The sequence below is a fragment of the Erinaceus europaeus genome, chromosome 17, assembly GCF_950295315.1.
Source record: "Erinaceus europaeus chromosome 17, mEriEur2.1, whole genome shotgun sequence".
Lineage (NCBI taxonomy): Eukaryota > Metazoa > Chordata > Mammalia > Eulipotyphla > Erinaceidae > Erinaceus > Erinaceus europaeus.
This window is the reverse complement of record NC_080178.1, coordinates 75098986-75121646: the sequence shown is the minus strand read 5'-3', so window position 1 is coordinate 75121646 and position 22661 is coordinate 75098986. Positions and strand designations below refer to the sequence as shown.

The window sequence follows — 22661 nt, the reverse complement described above, 5'->3', positions numbered from 1 at the left end:
TAGTAGCAGCTGTTCAGAAAAAATTACAAGCTCAATTGTTATTTTAATCAGGGATAGTTTCCTACTTAAAAACAGTTATGTAACTTGTAAAATTTTATGACACCTCATCAGTACTTTCTCTTCAACATTTTTCTTCCTCCAAAAGTATGATCATTCCTCCAAAAGTCATAACTTTCCAGAGGACTTATTAGCAAGGGAGGGTATTCAGTCATTCATAAAATATTCAAAGCTGTTTATTAGTGAAGTTTCTGCTCTAGGAAAGGTAATGTTTAAATTTATGATGACTCATATCAGCTCCAAGAGCGTGTCAGGATATCTGCTGGGTTGGCTGAGTATCCAATTTTTCTCTTTTAAACTAAGCCAAGCTTAATTCAAGTAGCTTAGATTATGTCAAAAGCCAAGCTGGACTCTGACTTTCCAGAGCAAGAGAAATTCCGATTGCCCAGATAGGCAGAGTATTTTCCTTTGCAAGGTATACAAAAGTGAAGACCAACATTGCTAAATTAGTTTATGGCATAAAACCTATTCCGTTTTGTTACTTAGCTGGTAACACGTGCCATTCATATGCACAACATAATGAAGACATTCTTTCTAATTCTTTGAATAGATCCAATCTGCTACCTATCTTTAATTCTTGCCTACTTGTTTTCAGACCTTATGCATGATTCTTTTCTTGGCAAGAGTAAGATTTGCACAGTGCTACATTTTGTTCCTCTAAATTTAAATTTTCTAGACTCTTACCAAGAAAACTATGGAAATTTTTACATAAGGATCAAAGGGAGCTGCTTCATGACACAGGTGGCAAATTACCATCATTAACCTCACATATTTATCATGTGGACATAATTGCCCTTTTGAAGATTTATGCTAATGAAATACAATATGGAGACATAGCTCTTTTAACTATATTAAAATTATTAAAAGAGAGCTTTATAAGCATCCAAAACAAAATAGTATCTATTTGATTTATTTTTCTTCAGTTTTATTAAGTTACAGTCTTTCACCAAGCAATTAATATCACATTTTATCACCACCAAGATTATTTTTAACTCACAGAATTGTCCCATCCCTTGTAGTTCAATTTAAATATAAAATTAATTTTCAATATCTAAATATGAAACCTAATATTCCAAGAACCAAATTATACATATTTTCTCCACACAAAAACTTAAGTCTCTTATTAATACTCTTTAAAAGAAACCTAACAATAGAATTATCATATCAGCCTCAAAGAGGTTATACTAGTCATCTAAAAGCGATTCCCTTGCAATTACATAATGTATTTGGCATTAGTACAAGAAGGATGTATATTGTTCCAAAGAGCTCAGAATATCACCAAATATTATGGGATAGTTTTTTCACTCCAGTCATTATCATAGTACTTCTAAATTCCAAAAATTATAAGGGGTGTCCTGAAGTTACTAATAATTTAAGAGATATCATGTCATTCATATGGCATTATAATCCAAGATGCATCCATTTCCCATGACAGTTTTTATAAAATAACTCCAAGTCCTAAATACTGGAAATACATAACTCATATTATTAGCATGGTGGTCATTGTGAGAAATGCATTATACAGTTTGCCAGCACAGAGTCCACTAATTTACTACTTATTTAAAGCTAAAAGTCATATCATGGGTGAAAGATGAAAATACGTAGTTTGCCAGGTATTTTGAATAAGTGGGCAATTTAAAATATCCCTAGAAGCTATGTATAATAAAAAACTTAACTATTATTTTCATTTTAAAAATGGCAACTTATTATATAGCATATTTTATTTCTTATTACAAGTCACATGAGCTAATGGCACTGCATTTCTAATGAAAATTTAATATTTTCTCTGTTTGAGATATCAACACACACACACACACACACCAGAGACCAAAATGAAACTCTCAAACTTTTGTACTTGACTTGGCCAAGGTTTGTCAAGGCGAACTATGGTTACATAAATATCCACAATACTGGCCAAATGCTGAGTTATTATTAATACCATCAGCTCTTAGGCCTACAGTTGATGCCTTAAAGAGAAATTTAGGAGGCTCCTCAAAACTCAGCCTTTCAAATGATTGCAAGCATCCTGAAGGCAAACATGCCTTAAGCTAAGATGACTCTCTACTGAAGTCAGGGTCAGACTAAGGCTCATAAAAATATAAGAAACCCAGGGTCCATGCTCCCGGAGGGATAGAGAGTGGGAAAGCTATCAGGGGAGGGGGTGGGATGTGGAGATTGGGTGGTGGGAATGGTGTGGAGTTGTACCCCTCCTACCCTATGGATTTGTTAATTATCCTTTCTTAAATAAAATAATAATAATAATAAAAAATATATATAAGGAACTATTTACAGCTAATGATATGTGTATACTTTTCCCATATTTGGGAGCTACTCTCCTCCCTGATACAGCTTTCTAGTCCTGTTTCCAACTCTGACACCATCTTTCGCCAGACAGTACCTTTGGTCCACCTGCATTTTAGCTATCGGGCTCAGGCAAAAATTAGTTAAGGTCAGGGCCCCTTGGAGCTACCTAAAAATAAACATAGTAGCCTTTTCCAAATGGAGATGCCAAATCTTCATCTGCAATATCCTTGCCTTTAGGTTCATGATTAGTCAACAATTTGTTCTACTTTATATCTTAATGCTTTTCAGTCACCAAGTTGCAGATGCTACCATGAAGCCAACCTAACTTCCCTGGGCAATGCACCCTGTGTAAGGATCCTGTCTCCCCACTGCAGAAGGGTAGCCTCACAAGCAGTGGAGCAGGTCTGCAAGTGTCTTTCTCTCGCCCTGTCTCCACCTCTCTCAATTTCTCTCTATCCCATCAAATAAAACAGAAAAAAAAAAAAAAGCCACAGGAACAGTGGATTCATAACGCAGGCACCAAGACCTTGGTGCGATAACCCTGGAAGGAAAAAAAAAAGAACAGGAAAACTTCCAATGACAGGATGGGATACAGAACTCAGAACTCTGGTAGTTAGAATTGTAATTGTACTTCTCTTATCCTGTGGTCTTGTCCATCATTATTAAATCAGTAAAAGCTATATAAGGAACTAGTCTACAGGAAGGGAACAGATTAAGTCAACGGACACTCATGACAGGTCCTTGCTACCTCAAAAGCTGAGTTACCAGACAGAGGACTAAAAATCAACCATATTCTGGCAGGATTAGCTGCGTTAGGTTCTATGTCTCTGAGCTGTATATATCAATGTGATTGCTGAAGAACAAAAACAATGCTGAAAATTGGCTCCAAAACAATTCCTTTTGTTGCTTTTTTATTTTACTGATACTATGAATTCTTTAGGCCTTCTAATAAAAACTAGAGCCTGTTAGCTGGAAGAGTTCTTAATTTTTCCTTCAGAGAACAAACAAAAGATCTCTCTGTTTTCTAGATTATGTACATTATCAGAACCACATTATTTTTCCCTCTGATATTTTTGCACTCGCATGATTCTTGCAGGCTCTTTTTTTTTTTTAGATAAAGGGGGGGTAATGCAATGAAGGGGTGGAGGGAAGAGAGATAGATGAGAGAGAGAAAGAGAGAGACTACAGCACCACTACACAGTTCGTGAAGTCTAACCCTTGGTGCAAGTGCTCTACTGTGGTAAAGTCTGCACTCTGACAGATGAGCTGTCTCCCAGCCCCACTAAGAGCAATTTAAAATCTCTGTATATCCAAAAATGTCTTGTAAGTGCAACTTGAAGTATTGTTTTTTTTAAGTCAATGACTTATATACTATCCTGTGCCTTTTAAAATTTCCATGATGGGAAATTGAAATCAAAATTGAGTTTCTTGATATATAAGACAAACGAACAGAAATGGGCTCATGACTTGAGAAAAAAAATCAAATTTCTAAGATTTATCTTTCAAATTGTTCATCATTAGACATGACTCCATAAGTAGAAACATTACTGAAAAAATCAAATTGTGGTGGTAAAGTGGTTTAACTATTATGTAAAGTCTAGCCAGTAATCCCAATAGTTTTTTTAAAAGAATTTAAAATCAGAACATAACAAAACTGAATGTAAAAATTACCTAGATCTTAATACTAGACCACAAAAGTGTAACACAATCCTCATTTGCCACAGAAATAAATGGGAACATTAGTTATACTCATAAATTATATATATTATACCTGGGCTCTTATACAAAGTGATGAGGGGTCACAAAGTCCTTCTTGAAGCATTTTCCTTTCCTCATCAGAAGACATAGAATGTCTAAAAAGAAGAAACTAATAGTTATTGGACCCACTAACTTTCAGATATAAAATAAATGTTCTCTATGCATTATATAATCTTCCCAATAATCCACCCATGTTATAGATGAAGGGATAGAGGCTAAGTAGTTTTCCTGTCATCATGTTAAGTGCTGGTCATAGTAATGAAGCCATAGTAAGTCTCACTCCAAATTCCACTGGTCTGTTCTGCTATATTATGCTTATTTATGGACTATGCTGTTATTTTTAAAGAGAGAGACCAGAGCACTGCTCAGTAAGATTATAGTGTCAAGAATGGAGCCAGGGGCCTCCTACAAGTAAGGGATTCCACCCACTGAGCCACTTCCACCCCCACGGCATTTAACATAAAAGATTTATTTATTTATTTGGCGAGTTCTTCTTGCACACATACTATTCTCCATTATCTAGAATGTATTTCTGTTTCCCAAGTAAGTCCATCCCTACCACATCATTTTAAGATTAATATATTCCAAAAAATATGTTGTATTCTTCCAGTACTTTGTTAAAAAAAAAAAACCCAATTACCACAGTTCAATATGCATGTATTCATAGTATTCACTTCCATAATGTTATATGCAATATTATAACAAAGTGCTCAGAAAATGGTTTCACTGATTCCCTACAGTATATCATTTCCCAATTTATACTCCTTTATTTACTCTCTGTCCTTTATAGGACTGGGAGTATGGGTCACCTTTGTAGGACTCTTGCTAGTGATTTGTTGTTTTTGTTAACACTACCAGCTTCAACTATTTATTATGACCACCAACCTCAGTCATCATCATCATCATCACTACCAACCTCAATCAACTATCTTTTCTGCTATGCTATTTTCTAAACTCCCCAAATCATCACCCCCTCTCCATTTACAGTTTGTGCAAACATTGTATGGTACACTGAAACTCTCTCTCTTTTCATTTCCATCAATATTTCATTAAAAGGTCTAAAACACTGATGATTCATTTCTGCGACAAATAGTTAAGCATCTACTGTATGTTGGATATACTACAGGAAAGAGTAACCCAAATAGATGTTCTATGTTTAAGAGATTAAAATCTAACACAAGAGATAAGTGAACCAAAGCATATGGCATAGATTGGTATCATAATGAAAGAATATGGGAAAAAGTAAGATGAGCATAAAGAATGGATCATAAAGAAGACTCAGTCCTATAGTTTCATAAAGTTTCATGATGGAACAGGATGTAGACAACAGTAACAGGAATGTTGGCTATCAATAATTGCATGATCTCTGTGTGAGGTGCTCTTAATGTAATGTACACTTACTATATATTATGCTAGCTTCTCCACATATGTGAGGACTTCTGTTTTGACCAAGAAATACTAACAGAGACTCAATTTATCCTTCTGACTCTTGACTTTACACACCTAAGACAGTAGTATAATATACATGAAAACGACAGTTTTCAGACAAAGTTCATCAGGAAGTGAAGAAAAGCCGAGGCTTCTGAAGAAGGACACATAAAACCACTCCTAAGGTAATGCCAATTCATTGTATGAAAAAAGAAACTAGCAACTACAAAACAAATGCAGACTCTAATGACCTCAGTGAGTTCATATGATAGTCCTGGGAGTCTCAGAAGGTCAAGGTGACTGATGATAGTTGACGGAAAGAGTGATAGAGGAGAGATGATGCCAGCCTGACTGCCCTGGGCAGATGAACTCACCGGTCTCCTGGAACCTCACCTCTCCAGAGCTCTACCCCACTAGGGAAAGACAGATAACCTGGGATAATACCTTGGATCTTCCTGCATGTTAGCTGTCAGGCTCAGGCAAAAACCTGAGTAAAGTTATGGGCCCCTTGGAATATACCTAAAATAGACCTACTAGCTTTTTCCAAAATGGAGACCTCAAATCTCCTCTGCTGTATTCTTCCTTTTAGGTTCCCAATTATTAAACAATTTGTTCTGCTTTATATATTAATGCTTTTCAGCCACCAGGTTCCAGATGCTATGATGATGCCAACCTGATCTCCCTGGACAGATGACATCATCATGTGTCCTGGAGCCCCGCCTCCCCAGAGCCCTGCCCCTCTAGGGAAAGAGAGAGACAGGCTGGGAGTATGGGTCGACCCGTCAATGCAGGTTCAGAGGAGAAGCAATTATAGAAGCCAAGCCTTCCACCTTCTGCACCCCATAATGATCCTGGGGGTCCATTCTCCCAGAGGGATAGAGAATAGGAAAGCTTCCAGTGGAGAGGATGGGGTACAGAGTTCAGGAGATAGAAACTGTGTGAAATTGTACCCCTCTTATCCTATGATCTTGTCAATATTTCCATTTTATAAATTAAAAAAACAGTCTGGGGAGATGGATCCACCTGCCAATGCCCATGTCCAGTGATGAAACAATTACAGAACCCAGAACTCCCACCTTCTGAACTTCATAATGATCCTGGGTCCATGTTCCGAGAGCGATAAAGAATAGGAAAGCTTTCAAGGGAGGGGTGGGATACAGAACTCTGGTGGTGGGAAATGTGTGGAATTGTACTCCTCTTCTCCTATGGTCTCATCAATAATTATTAAATCAATAAAAAAAAAGGAATAGGAAAGCTTCCAATGCAAGGGATTGAACATGGAACGCTGGTGGTGGGAACTATATGGCATTGTACCCCTGTTAACTTAAATATCTTGTCAACTATAATTAAATCACTAATAAAATAAGGCATCATAAATGTACTAACCAAATAGTTATTACTTAGGCCTAAACATCCTCTTCTTCCACCCCTTACTTCACTTCCTTCAATCATTCTATCTCCCAAATTAACTATACCAAAGGAAATAAGAAATATTATTCTATCTTTTTTAAACCTCTTCTGACAGAGCATCAACATTATTGTTACCCCTTGATAAGCTCCAGAAGAAACACTATACAACTAGCCAAGAGTTATACTGGCAACAATAGCAACAACAACAAAAAGAAAAAATGGCCTCTAGGAGCAGTGGCTTCATAGTGCAGGCACCCCAGTGATAACCCTGGAGGCAAAAAAAAAAAAAAAAGCAAGAAAAAGAAAAATGAACAGGTGGTACAAATGGAAAACAAAGAGTAAGTTACATATTTAAAGCTCAACCATGTTAATAATCACATAATGTATCAATGTGACAAAAAGACAAAGGTCTTAAAGTGAATCTAACAAGGACCTTAACACTGAAAACTACAGGACACTGTTGAAAGAAATAGAGGTTGACATAAAGAAATGGAAGATAATCTCACAGGTTACAAGAATAATTACTATCAAAATGGTCATCTTCCAAAATTAAACTTCAATACAACCCCATCAAATGTCACTTCAAGGAAATTGAACAAATTATCCAAAAATTTGTGGAAGCACAAAAATGGAAAGGAAAAAATATGAATAGCCAAAGTACTACTGAGATAGTCTCTAAATAAAAAATTTAAAGAGTAGAAATGCCTATGACCCAGCAATACCATGCCTATGCACATATCCAAAAGACATGAAAACATTAATTCAAAGGGACATATGCACCCCTCTGTCCATAGATGCATTATTCACAAAAGGAGCAGAAGCAGTCCAAATGCCCATAAACAGATGACTGGATAAAGAAGATATGGGACATATATTCAATGAAATACTACTGTGCAATTAAGAAAAGAGTTATGTCCTTCATGACAAAATGGATGAAATTCGAAGTGGTTATGCTTAGCAAAGTAAGAAGGTGAAAGACAACTACCTGATGATTTCTCTCCTTTGTGGAATATAGAGAACTGAAATGCATGAACTTGATGGGGGAAAAGTAGCTGAGCTTTCTTTGAGACTTTATTAGAACTATGATGGTTTTTACTGGCAGTGTGGGAGGAGGCACAGAACTTTGGTAGTGGGTATTGTGTGGAACTATACCCTTGCTATGTTATAATCTTATAAACCATTATAAAATCATCAATTAAAAATGCTATAAAAAAAGAAACCGAAGGCAAAAAAAATTTGTTGTGACTATCCTTTCTGTAGACAAAAATAGAATGTGACAATCATAACAGGAGATCCTTGTCATCACTTTATCTGAGTCTTAGAAGTAACCAAGCTCACTGCACACCTGTTTTATTCTTCACAGATGTCACAGACTAATCCTATGTGAAAGGCACCTGATAATACCACCATAGTCTTAAGAAACGTCACTTTTCTCACTCTTAGTACCTTACCTCTGAAATCAACAAGGCTGTATCTGTGTACTTTAACTCTTGGTGTTAATGTATTTTGTATATATATAGTTCCTCTAAATTCTCAAAGTAATTTTATCAAATATATATCCTCATTCCTTTAAAATTACATCTTCCTCCCAGTTGTCCATGTGGAGGAAAGAATATTTTAAATTTTCAGTGGAAACCTAACCAATGAGATGACAAGGGATTTGAGCATTGACAAGAGATAATTAGCAGAATCATTCCCCTTTTCCTTTTCACAGTTAAGATTATGATTGTAACAAGGCCAGAGAAATAGTTTTACCAGGCAAGGTACCTGCCTTTCCATTTTCATAGCCTAAGTTCAAGGTCCAGCACCACATGGGAGGTGCTATGGCACAGAATATCTCTCCCTCTCTTGGTCTCTCTAGCTGAATAAAAATAAGTGATCCAAAGGGGTGAAACTGTGCATGTGCTGGGTCCTAGTTATGTGTGTACACACTTACACACACACACACACACACACACACACACACACACACACACACACTGCAATATTCCAAGAAGATAAAGCAAACATAGGACAGATCTCGTCCATATAGTCTCAGACTAAGGTGAAAGAATCCTCAGATTAAGATGTAAACAGATTTGACATGTCCAAAGATAGTCAAACTTCTGGGAATTTTATCAGATAAGCTTAGAATTATGATTTTTCTAAATGAGATGAGATCTTGCTGGAAGTCTAGTGTGGAGAGAGATGTGTTCAAGTCAAAAAGAGTGAGTTTGAATTCTAGCTCTGTCCTTATCTTCCTCACAATCTTTCTCTCCTTCTTTTCTATAACTTAATTTTTTCATCATTGATTTATTCATTGAACCAAAAATTTTTTGAGAACTATGTGCCAGGTACATGTTAGAAACTTGTGGGGTGGAGAGAGCCTGGGCAGTGGTGCCCCTGACTGGACACACACATTATCTTGCACAAGGACCCTGGTTCAAGCCTTTGCTCCCCACCTGCAGGGGGTACATCTATCTGCTTGTGTCTTTCTCTCTCCTTCTCAATCACCCTTTCCCCTCTCAACTTCCCTCTGTTCTAGCAAATAAAAAAGAAAGAAGGAGGGGAGGGAGGAAGAGAGGGAAGAAGGAAGGAGCTAGCTGTATACATTTAAACAAAAGAGTCGTGGCAATTATCCTAATATGGCTTTTAACATAGTGAATAAAAAAAAAGACACTAAATGGTAATACAATAATAGATGGTATTAATACTAATTTTACGTTATATAACGAGGGGAAAACACTGGAATTTAGAGATGGGATGGGGGAAGTACCTTATAATATTGTTGAAAGGATTTAAAATAAAGTGTCCTGCACAATTCCTAACACATACAAGTCCAAAGCACAAGCAAAGTTATTCATTTGTCAACTTCGCTCTGGTGAATATAGATGCGTGATTCCCTTCCATTCCTCTCCTGAGCAGGAGAATGTCGGTAGTATAATTGTGATAAAACAGCCTCTCCCTTCCAGATACACCAGTTACTGAACAGTCTATTATGCTAGTAGTTTTTTATAAAATCACAACCTTAGCAAATCCACAATCTTCTTTCAGACATATCAGGGTTTCATCTCCTGCTTACTATCCTTAAAGTAATTTATGAATCATATCCTTCCTGTATAATCTATGTAGCCCCCTTCACCTCAAATCAGCCTATTTTTCAAGAAACAATCAACACTAAGAACTAAGACTAATTCCAAGTATGTGAAATACTTGTCAAAAACAACTAATGGCTTCCTTTAAGGTTAGCAGTGCATTACTACATAGAATATTACATATAAAGTCTTCTGAAGTGGTCTGGGAGGTGGTTCCGCAGATAAAGCACAAGACTTTCAAGCAGGGTTTCCTGAGTCTGACCCATGGCAGCCCATGTACCAGAGTGATGTTTGGTTCTTTCTCTCTCCCTGCCTATCTTCTTCAAGAATAAATAACATACATATGAAAGTCTTTAAGAAAAAAAAATAAGTTCTCTTTTTAGATCACGAGTATTCCTCTATCTTAAAGAGAAACAATTCAACAAGCCTTTTCCAAGTTTAAAACCCTAATTCAGGTAAGGTGTACTGACATGCCTAACTTGGGGAAATGTGGAACTGTACCCCCGTGACCACAACCCTGTAAATTCAACATTTCCTCAAAGTGACACTGCAGTTGGAAAAAATAAAAGTAAAATGTTCTTCTCTAGAATAAAACTAAACTACTCAGTCAATAAAGAATTTAATCTCTGGTGGTGGTGTACCTAGTTACGCACACAAAGCACTGAGTGCAAGGACCCATGCAAGGGCGTGGGTTCAAGATTCTGGCTCCCCACCTGCAGTGGGGATGTTTCCCAAGCAGTGAAGCTGGTCTGCAGGTGTCTTTCTTTATGTCTCCCTCTCTATCTCCCCCTCCTCTCTCAATTTCTCTCTGTCCTAGCCAATACAATGGGAAAAGTGGCCTCCAGGAGCAGTGGATTCATAGTGCTTGCACTGAGTCCCAGCAATAGCCCTGGAGGCAAAGAAGAAGAAGAAAAAGAGGAGGAGGAGGAGGAGGAGGAGGAAAAAGAAAGAAAAATTTAATTTTTTATCCTATATACATCACCTCATAATAATATACCTAATTCTTTGCAAAAAAGAAATGAGTAGCTTAGTTCACATAAGTTAAATGTTGATAACTCTTCAGTTCTTAATTAAAAAAAAAAAAAAAGTGACGGCATACAATTTAAGAGACATGCACTGAGGTTTACCTGATAGCCTTGGAAGTATACAGACTACCTGAAAACAAATTGCCTCTAAATAAAAGACAACAGAAAGGAAGAAAAGGAAAAGGAGGGAGGGAAGAAGAAAGGAAAAAAGGAAAAAAGGAAGGAAGGAAGGAAATAAGGAAGGAAGGAAGGGAGGGAGGGAGGGAGGGAGGAAGGAGGGGAGGGAGGGAGAGAGGAAGGAAGGAAGGAAGGAAGGAAGGAAGGAAGGAAGGAAGGAAGGAGAGGGGGAGGACAGAAAGAAGGGAGAAGGAGACCTGCATATCAGATGTCAGGTTTAGGAAAAACCTAGTATAGTCATGGGCTCTTTGGAATATAACTAAAATAGGACTACTAGTGATCTTTAAAACGGAGACCCCAACTCATCATCTGCACTATTCCAGCCTTTAGGTTCATGATTAATGAACAATTTGTATGGCTTTATATGTTAACTCTTTCTTCAGCCGCCAGGTTCCACATGCTACCATGATGCCAGCTGGACTTCCCTATGCAGACAAGCCCACCAATGTGTCCTGGAGCCCTGCTTCCCCAGAGCCCAGCCCCACTAGGGAGAGAGAGGCAGACTGGGAGTATGGATCCACCTGCCAGTGCCCATGTTCAGCTCAGCAGTAAAGCGATTACAGAAGCCAGACCTTCTGCCTTCTGCATCCCATAATGCCCCTGGGTCCATCTTCCCAGAGGGATAAAGAATAGGAAAGCTATCAGGGGAAGGGATGGGATACAGAGTTCTGGTGGGAGTTGTACCTCTTTTACTTTATGGTTTTGTCGGTGTTTCTTTTTTATAAATAAAAAAAATTTTGTTAAAGTAGGAGGATAAGATCTTCTCAAAAAGCTCAGGTCCTCCAAGTTCTCTGATATTCCACTCCTTTGTCTACAGCCACATATATATATTTTTTGCCTCCAGGGTGACTCCACTGCTGCTGGAGGCTATTTTTTCCCTTTTGTTGCCCTTGTTGTTTATCATTGTTGTCATTGCTGTCATTCTTCTAGTTGGATAGGACAGAGAGAAATCAAGAGAGGAGGGGAAGACAGAGAGGGGCAGAGAAAGATAGACACCTGCAGACCTGCTTCAGCGCTTGTGAGGCGACCCTCCTGCAGGTGGGGAGCCAGGGGCTCATTCCAACTGGGATTCTTAGTGGGTTCTTGCACTTCGCACCATCCGCTGCACTACTGTCTGGCCCCCTACACCCACATATTTATCAATTACTTTCTCAGCCTTCCAACAGATACTGGCTTTCAAGCATCTGTTCCAGTTGGGCTATTATGAACTACACACATTTCATATGTTTATGCAAAAAAAGACTTCCATGCCTTAGGCTCCAATGTCATAGGTTCAGTGCACAACAGCAGCATGAGTCAGAGTTGAACAGTGCTCTAGTTTAAAAAAATAAAACAAACAAAAAAAACTAAGATATAGCTATTTGTTCCCTGACTGCAAATCCAGGGGAAGATCTCTCTGTAATAAGTCATAAAATCAATAGTGATTTCCATATACTGAGGACTACCTGGGACAAAATCCAGAATGTTTCCTCTCCATAAAATTACTCAATTAATGTATATTTATTATATCAGATATCAAATCATGTGTAATCGACCCCACTTTAAAAATAATACGTCCTAACTGATGAGAACAATATATCTATATTAGGCTACTCGCATATCCCTTCTTGATTTTGTTCACTGAAACTCAGAAAACTAGTAGCAATCATTAAAGCAAAGCTATAAGCTTATTACCAACCTATCAAAGTTTTTCAGGAAAAAAAAATCTATTTCCTGCCTAGTGTAGGCAGTTAAATGACAGCAGGACAGGATTCCACTAATGGTACTTCTTATCAACCAAAGTCTGGATCAAAAAAAGAAAGAAATTAAGAAGAGTATCTACTAAGCATACCTTTTTGTAGTCTGTGCTTGTACATTCTCTATAGGTATGGGAAAAGCCCAAAAGATAGAAAATCTGATTTCATTAATGAATTAATGCACTTAAGACTATATGAAATCCTGTGATTTGTTAAGAAAAAAAAAAAAAAAAAAGCTAAGGGCAGTACAGTTTGTATCCAAAAACAACTCCACCCACTTAACCTCTAGTAACTTATCAGGTTTTAAGCCCTTAGGTTAAGAGTCATCTTTTCTTATAAGCACTGTGCCAAGTCCTGAGTGTTAAGCAAGTAGTAATAATAACAAGTATTACATCACATAGACACACTTTTCTGAGTAAGTCTCTTTTGGCAATCACCTATACAACACAGTGCTTTGGAAATCAGTATTTTATTATGATCAGCTTTTCAAAAACTCCACTGAGATAGAAAACAGAGATGCAGAGACAGAGAAAAAATACAAAGAAAGAGACTTCATAAAACAATATAAAAACTCATATACATATATATGGATATGCATACACACACACACACACATACACACACACACACATATATATGTGTATATATATATATATATATATATATATATATATATACAAAGAAGAAATAAGTAGGGAGAGAAAGAATGCAAGAATTATGTTATCTTTACTGACAATATTTTACTCACATTTTAATGTTTGGAGCAGATGAAAATGTGTTCCACCTGCACTCCACAATGTCACGATATATGTACCTTAGACAAAACTAGATGCTGAGAGTTATGTGTCGAGACAAGCATATAACAAAACGAACTAGATTTTGTTGATTATGCAAACAACCAAATTTTGTTGGTTATTCAAACTGAATAGTTACTAAAACATTTCTAACTAAATGGTAGAGTAAATAATCTTTGTGAATTGTAGACAGACTATGCTGAACACCTTCCAAGATGGTTATACCATAGAACAATAGCTAGCTGTGCGCAATTAGTATATTTATTGACATGTCTGCATTTCCTTATATCTTAGACCATTACAGTTTGAATTACAATTTTCATTCCCTCCTTCACATACACTGAGTTCCTTTAGACATTAGTGAAATTTATGTAAGAATACTGAAAGATGACTATATCAGTCTTCCTGACTGAAAATAAGTTGAGAAAGAAGCTTTCAGAGTAGTATTCAAATTTATTAACATATCTCTCTGGGCAAGCAGACCCCAGAACCAGCATTGTTTCCAACCTCAAGTTTGAAATTTTTTTCTTCACTGGGCATTGAATCACTTTAATGCTGACTCTTGTACTGCTCTACTTCACCTTCAAATGGAGCCAGTAAATCCAACTTTACCACTGTATATAAAAACGTGCAAGAACTGTAACAGCATTTAAAAAAAATAGCTGTTGGGACTATATTAGTTTAGAGAAAACTCTAAACTGAACACTAATACAAAGTTTAATGATAGTTTGCTTAGTTGCCAAAAGAATTACAATAATTATTTTGCAATAATGTGTAAGTTATTGTGAAGGCATCTGAGAATATTACTGTGCAGGATTCAGAATAAGTTCCCGAAGTATTACTGTTCTCAAGGTAATTTTTCAAAAAGAAATAAACTAGCAACATATTACCTTTGCTATGTCACTGTTACCTGATCAGAGGATTGCATTGTAAGTAAAGAAACATTATAAAGAGATCATTCTACTTCTTTAGTAAGTCAGGGTCCCTGACCAGCATTCAACATGGGACCACCTCCTACCAAATTCTACATAAATTCTTAAAATTCAGAATTTTAATCGTGAAGTTCCAGTAAAACATTCAGACAGGATTGATAAGATTTATTTCCTTTTCCATTATAACTACAAACAAATTTTTAGAGTTCAAAAGTAAGACAGGATTGAATTTAGGTATATAGTTTGAAATTAGCAAAAATGAAAGACTCTAGTGCCAGACAAAAGTTCTAATTTTTAAAAGTAGGTTGTTGCTCTCACTTGAAATGTCTTGCTCAGATAGTGGTTTGTTTCTTTTTCTTTATGCCTCCAGGGTTATCGATGGGTCTTTGTGCCTGCATTATGAATCCACTGCTCCTGGAGGCCATTCCCCACACCCCGTTGTTGCTATTGTCATTATTTTTGTTGTTGTTGTTGTTGTTGTACACGACAGAGAGAAATTGAAAGAGGGGAAGACAGAGAAGGGAAGAGAAAGTCAGACACCTAGATGTGCTTCACCTCTTGTGAAGCAAACCCCTGCAGGTGGGGAGCCGGGGGCTCAGCCCAGTATCCTTGCACAGGTCCTAGCGCTTCTTCGCCCTATGTGTGCTTATCCCGGTGCGCTGCCACCCCACTCCCTCAGACAGTGTATGTTTATGTCTTAGATATTAGCATATTTGGCTTCAAATTTAAGATTATGACTAATCAACTTACTCTGATTTTTTTTTAAGTTTTCACTATGTATGTTTCAGATGCTTCCTGACTACTGCTGAGTTGGGCAGTTACCTTGAAATTGCTGGATGTGGTATGATGACACAATACGCAGCAAATAACATTAAAGGGTAAAGAATAGAGAAAGCTAGTGTAGCAAAAAAAAAAAAAGCAATTTAATAAAAAAAAAATAGGTCATAATAGTGATAATAGAACTTTTTAGTGCTTACATATAGCCAATGAAGCAAATTCCATAGATCTAAATTCTACCATATTTCAGTGGCAGGTCAACTTAAAGGTGTGCAAGAAAAAACTGTTGTTTTAGAAAGTCAGAAATGGGAAAGAGATTCAAATTACAGGAAATGGGAGAAACTATTAAAAACATCCTTCCCCTCAAATTGCATCTATACTGCTTCAAAACACCACCTGAAGATTAAAATAAAGTAAGTTATCCTTTGAGGTATAAATTAGAGACAGAAAGTAAAAAGTAAAGAGAACATAAAAAACATGTCTCTAAAAGGTATTTAAAATTCAGGAGTTTAAAATGTAGTGGATATACACATTAGGCTACCAAACTACTTTCAATTAAAGGCAAATTCTGCCCACAAGTCACAATGTATATAGTAGCTGTGTATATCAATGTCCATAGTTCAAATGTCAGTATATCTCTAATTAACATGAGCACACAACTGCAAAACTGAGAAGGCACAATTTAAAATTCCTTACATTCCCAGCATTAGTGCTTTCGTGGGGCAGCTTTCGTTGTCATGGAAAACGACTTTCAAGCCCTGTTTGTGGATTTTCACAGCTCATCTTTTTTATTTACCTGCTCTCTGTCAAGATTAGCATAGAATAATATTTTTAAAGATAATGCATTTAGGCCTACTGGTCTTTAAAGTCACAGATATTCCTATTGAGGAAGCTTGGTCTACACTATGCTCAGTTTAAAACAGATTTCTGTTAATTTTACAGCACTACAAATAGATGAATTCATTTTTCATTTGCTCCGCCACCCAAAAAAAATCTATGTGATTGAAAATTTTAAAGCGGAAACATAACATGTAGCAGTTTTGAGACAGGGGACAGTAAAATGCCATGGAGGGGTAATGGGACTGTGAGGAAATGAACTGATAGAAGCTTTCTCCAATCTCCTCCCTAACTCTAGCAAAACTTTCCCAAAATATTTGTACAGCGACAAATCAGGAACTAAGACTGTGATCAAACCAACAAAACAGAGAACTAAGATTTTTCTCTGAGTGGCAATGTTGCAGTCCAAAAGAATACAGAATGTATTACCACGAATCCCTTAGATGTAAGCCTTACTACTCAGGATAGAAAAAAAAAAAAAAGAGGGAGCAGAGGTAGGAGTTAATTCCTACTCACCTCACAGAGTTTTCGTGAAATTCAGCCAATTTAATGTCTGCAAAAGCAAGTATTATACTAAATTAAGAGATTGTTGCCTCGGGCACGGGGCTAAGCAATAGTCGCTTTTTGTACCAGACAATAAAATACTTGGCAGAGACTTCAGGTTTAAGTTGCTATTAGAAGTCTGAACAGATCAGGCTCAGGCAAAAATTAGTAAAGTCATGGGCCCCTTGGAATATACCTAAAATAGACTTCCTAGCTTCTTCCAACATGAAGACCCCAAATCTCATCTGCTATGTTTTTATCTTTAGGTTCCTGATTATTAAACAATTTGCTCTGCTTTATATTTTACTGTTTTTCAGCCACCAATTTGCAGAAGCTACCATGATGCCAACCTGAATTCCCTGGGTAGACGACCTCACCAATGAGTTCTGGAACCCCACCTCCCCAGAGCCCTGCCCCACTAAGGAAAGATAGAAACAGACTGGGAGTGTGGATCCAACTGCCAATGGCTCATGTCCAGCAGAGAAGCAATTACAGAAGCTAGAACTCCTACCTTCTACACCCCATAAAGATCTTTGTTCCATACTCCCAGAGGGATAAAGAATAGGAAAGCTTTGGGAGTCGAGCGGTAGCACGGCAGTTTAAATGCATGTGGCACAAAGCGCAAGGACTGACATAAAGATCCTGTTTCCGGCCGACCCCCAGCCCCCCCCCCCACCTGCAGGGGAGTCACTTCACAGGCGGTGAAGCAGATCTGCAGGTGTCTGTCTTTCTCTCCTCCTCTCTGTCTTCCTCTCCTCTCTCCATTTCTCTCTGTCCTATCCAACAATGACGACATCAATAAAACAATAATAACTACAACAATAAAAAAACATCAAGGGCAACAAAGGGGAATAAATAAATAAATAAATATTAAAAAAAGAATAGGAAAGCTTCCAATGGAGGGGATGGGATACAGAATTCTGTTGGTGGGAACTGTGTGTAATTATACCCCTCTTATCCCACAATCTTGTCGGTCATTGTTAAATCACTAATAAAAATTTTTAAAATAAATAAAGAGGCTCTCAAAAGAAAGAGAGAGAGAGAGAGAGAGAGAGAGAGAGAAACCATGAACAGGGCCAAAATTTCATAACAAAGAATTTGGTACCAGATTACTTTATAGGTTGGGTAAGCTGAAAAAGTTGCCTAATAACCTTTCTGTCTCTCTCTCTCTCTCTCTCTCTCTCTCTCATTTATTTTAGAGTCTAAATCTCATGCATGAGAGCTATTACTGCTCCAAGTCATTAATGAGTTCAGACAGGGAGGCAGAGACACCATGGCAGCAGAAGATCCTTTGCTGTCACAGCATCTCCTCTGGTAGAGGGGCTCAAAGTAGGACCGCATGCAATTCAATGCAGGCACCCTACACAGGGAGCTCTGTCTTCTACCCAGAATCTCCCTTTTTCCTTTTACTTAGCTAATCATTTACTGCTCTGGTAAAACTGAATAGTCAGAATTACAGAGCTTTTTTTTTTTTTTCTTCTTTTATCATTTTATGGGAGGGATATTTTTGGTTTACAGTACAGTTGTTGACATATGGGCACAATTTCTCATCTTCCATGATAGGTGTTTGCAAAACACTCTCACTCCCAACCTAGGTCCTTTTCCATCATCATGCACCAGGACCCCAGATCCTCCTCCTACCCTACCCCTTAAAAAAAAAAAAAAAACACCCTCTCCCTGCCCTGCTTTCCCATTGTCCTTTGATTTGGTGAAATATACCAAACTTGGTCCAAGTTTTTACTTTGTGCTTTCGAAACCTTTCTGTCCTTGTTGCTTATTTTTTTTAAATAAAAGATTAAATATGTGATATTAACATGTAAACAAGGTCTTTTTTTTTTACACAGTGCTACAGTGTAAAAAAAAAAAAAAAAAAAAAGGAAATGTCTTGCTTCATTTTTAAAGAGACCAAAAAAAAAGACTGGAAAAGATGCTTTCAGTTTCTGAAAAGATAACATTTCCCACTGACACAGTGTTTTCCTCTTTTGACCTAGGTAGATGTGAATGGGCAAGATTCCAATCAGTTCACACACACCCTTGGTGTGGTCCATTCATTATGGATGTGCAAAACAATATCCCACCTTCCTTATCTCACAGACTGGCTTCTATACACCATACTAAGAAACCTTCCCATGGCCATTAGGTATAAATTTCTGCCTTAGATCATGTAGCAAATGAGCAGTTGAGGACAGAGAATTTAAGATTCCTAAAAGAAGCCATACAAGAGAAAGTAATTAAAGGGATACAGATTAGAAAAGAGGTTTTTGCAGATGATATGATAGTGTCCACAGAAAACCTAAAGAATCCAACAGGAAGTTCCTGGAAATTATGAAGCAATATAGTAAGATGTCAGGCTATAAAATTAATATACAAAATTCACTGTTATTATTTTATGCAAACAGTAAATCAGAATAAGAAATCCAGAAATCAATCCCATTAACTATAGCAACAAAAACAATAAAATATCTAGGAATAAACCTAACAAAAGAAGTGAAAGACCTGTACACTTAAAATATCCTGTTCAAGGAAATAAAAAGGACACAAAGAAATGTAAGGATATCCCATGTTCATGGATTAGAAGAATTAACATCATCAAAGTGACTACCCTACCCAAAGCCAAATTATATTACAATTATACAAATTACATTATATTGTAATTATATTACAAATTATATGCAATCCCCATCAATCTCTCACCATTTTTTGAGAATAATAGAACAAAAGCTAAAAACATTTATCTGGAACTAGAAAATATAAAGAATCACCAAAGCAATCTTGAGGAGGGAAAAAAGAAAAAATGAGGCAGCATCAAATTAAAAAGCTTCTGCACAGCAAAAGAAACCACCACCCAAACAAAAAGACCCCTTACAGAATTCGAGAAGATCTTTACATCAGACAAAAGGCTAATAATCAAAATATCTAAAGAGCTCACCAAACTCAGCAGCAAAAAAATGGGAAAAGAATATGAACAGAATATTCACCACAGAAGAAATCCAAAAGACCAACAAACATATGCAATAATACTCCAAGTCACTGATTGTCAGAGAAATACAAATAAGACAACAATGAGATACTACTTCACTCTAGTGAGAATGTCATACATTAGAAAGGATAATAACAACAAATGTTGGAGAGGTTGTGGGGACAAAGGAACCCTCCTGAACTGCTGGTGGGAATATAAATTGGTCCAAACCCTGTGGAAAGCAGTCGGGGGACTCTCAGAAGACTAGAAATGGACCTACCCTAAGACCCAGAAATCCCTCTCCTGGATATATATGCTAAGTAATTAAACACATCCATCCAAAAATATACATGTATGTTCATAGTAGTACAATTTGGAATAGTCAAAACCTGGAAGCAACCCAGGTGTTGAACAACAGATGAGTGGCTAAGAAAGTTGTGGTATATATACATAATGAAATGCTGCTAAGCTATAAAGAATAATGAATTCAACCGTCTTCACTTCATCTTGGATGTAGCTTGAAGGAATCATGTTAAGTGAGATCAGCGAGAAAGAGAAGGATAAATATAGGATAATCTCATTCATGTACAGAAGTTGAGAAATAAAAAAAAAAGTAGAACTTGGACTGAGTTTGGTGTATTGTACCAAAGTAAAGTACTCCAGGGTGTGTATGTGGGGGGCTGTTTTCAGATCCTGGTGCATGATGATGGAGGAGGGCCTAGGTTAGGAGTGAGAGTGTTTTGCAGAAAACTGAAGACACTTTACACATATTTTAGCAATTGTATTGATTGTAAACCATTAATTCCCCCCAATAAAAAAAGCAATAGTCACTGACCTCAATTGCTTGTTCTTAGGCCAGACTAGAGAAATATTTCAGCTATTTAAACTGACACATGTTTCAGTGAAGTGACAGAGAGTTTCCACAATAACTGGAAGAAATTATGACTCAAGAATTCTGCATGCTATGTTAATTTCACCTTGCTCTGATCAGTTATGGTATCTTGCTACTTGAATTTACTAAGAAGCTTCCACAGTCAAGAGATGGCTCTAGCAAAGCTGAAACCACTAACAAAAGGTATGACAAAGTTCATTCTCTAAACTAGCATCTGGAAATTCTCAGGACTGGAAAAGAATTACTTGAGGCCTATATGATTAGCATGACTACAACTTAAGAGATCAAGATCTGACTACAATGGTTTTGTTTGTTGTTTGTTTGTTTGTTTTTAAGTTGAATACCAGAAATAACCATGTGAAGCTTTCCAACTTGATGTATAGTCCCCTGTGACAGACACAATGTCCCATATTCTACTAACCTCTCTCTTTTTTTATTCCTTTTTTATATATACATTGTATTAATTTTCTTTATTTGGATAGAGACAGTAAAAAGAGGGAAGGGGGAGCTAGAGAGGGGGAGATTTTTGTATATCTATGTACATGACCGAGATAAATTGAGAGGAGAAAGAAAGAGAGTTAAGGGTAGAAAGAGAGACCTGCAATGTTGCTTCATCACTTATGAAGCTTCCCCCTGCAGGTGGGGACCAATGGCTTGAGCCCAAGTCCTTGCACACTGCAATATGTGCACTCCACCAAGTGCACCATCACCTGCCTCCTTAACCTGTCTCTTTTTTAAGTCACAAGAAAAATCTCAGCTAATTAGATCACTTCTACTGAAAACTAGTCAATGCATTTTGAGGATGGAGGGCTGTAAAGAATGCTGGATGATGAGAAATGTAAACTAAAATAATGAAGACCAACTTGGTCAAAATGTAGATCATTATCTTTTCTTTTTATTTAATCATCCCAAAAACTTATTTAAAGGCAATGAATGAATGATATGAGTGAAGGTAAAAGAAAAGCCAAAACAACCAAGATAAAATTTGGACAGCTCAAACTTATTTCCCTCCACTGACATTCTAATAGGATAAACTCAGCTTCTTGAAACCATCTTTTATATATATATAAAGAATGCCTTTCAAAATATGCTACATTTCTTTATTAATCTTCTTTGCCTTTAATCCTATGATAACATGATCAAATAATTAAAAGTTTATATCTAATCCAAATTAATAATGCAGTTTAATATCTTATATTTTACATTGGAATCAATTTTTCTTTTTTAATTTTATTTATAAAAAGGAAACACTGACAAAACCATAGGATAAGAGGGGTATAACTCCACATAATTCCCAACACCAGAACTCCGTATCCCATCCCCAACCCTGATAGCTTTCCCATTTATTAACCCTCTGGGAGTATGGACTCAAGATCATTGTGGGATGCAGAAGGTTGAAGGTCTGGCTTCTGTAATTGCTTCCCCGCTGAACATGGGCATTAACAGGTCGATCCATACTCCCAGCTTGCCTCTCTCTTTCCCTACTGGGGCGGGGCTCTGGGGAATCGGAGCTCTGGAATCAATTTTTCAAGTAGTAAAATGTGAATTAACAGCTTCATAAAAACTTGTTCATTTAAAAATATTAGACATACACAAATTTACTAAACTATGTTTAGCATTCACTTTTTTTAGATTGGTTCAAAATGCTTGCCCCAGTAAATATAACTATTTTTTTAAAAGCTAACTTTAAATAAATCTTCTGGGTCAGAGGTTTAGAATTGTTATGGGAGAAAAAAAAACTTTCAGGCTGAGATTCAGAAACCCAGGTTCAATTCCTAACACCATGCTAAACCAGAGCTGACCAGTGCCCTAAAAAAAGAAAAAGAACTTTTTAAAGCACAGACTGAATCTTTTTAATACATAGGCTGAGTCTTTGATATGTTGACTCTTAAAAGCTTAGACCAGGGTGAGCAAAAGCAACTGGTGGCATAGCTATATGTAAATAATGTCAAAGGACA

At 36.9% G+C, this 22661-nt stretch overlaps 1 protein-coding gene across 14 annotated transcripts in view; it reads right to left on the bottom strand.

Annotated features, from left to right (window-relative positions):
• SOX6 (SRY-box transcription factor 6) overlaps positions 1-22661 on the bottom strand; it is a 586459-nt gene that overhangs the window by 457829 nt on the left and 105969 nt on the right. For 3 of the 14 annotated variants that reach the window (XM_060177100.1, XM_060177101.1, XM_060177103.1), the window contains one exon: positions 4133-4214. The exons of the other annotated variants lie outside the window; for them this stretch is intronic. The gene's annotated coding sequence lies outside the window, so the exon portion shown is untranslated. The remainder of the gene's footprint in view (positions 1-4132; positions 4215-22661) is intronic. 14 annotated transcript variants of the gene reach the window in all.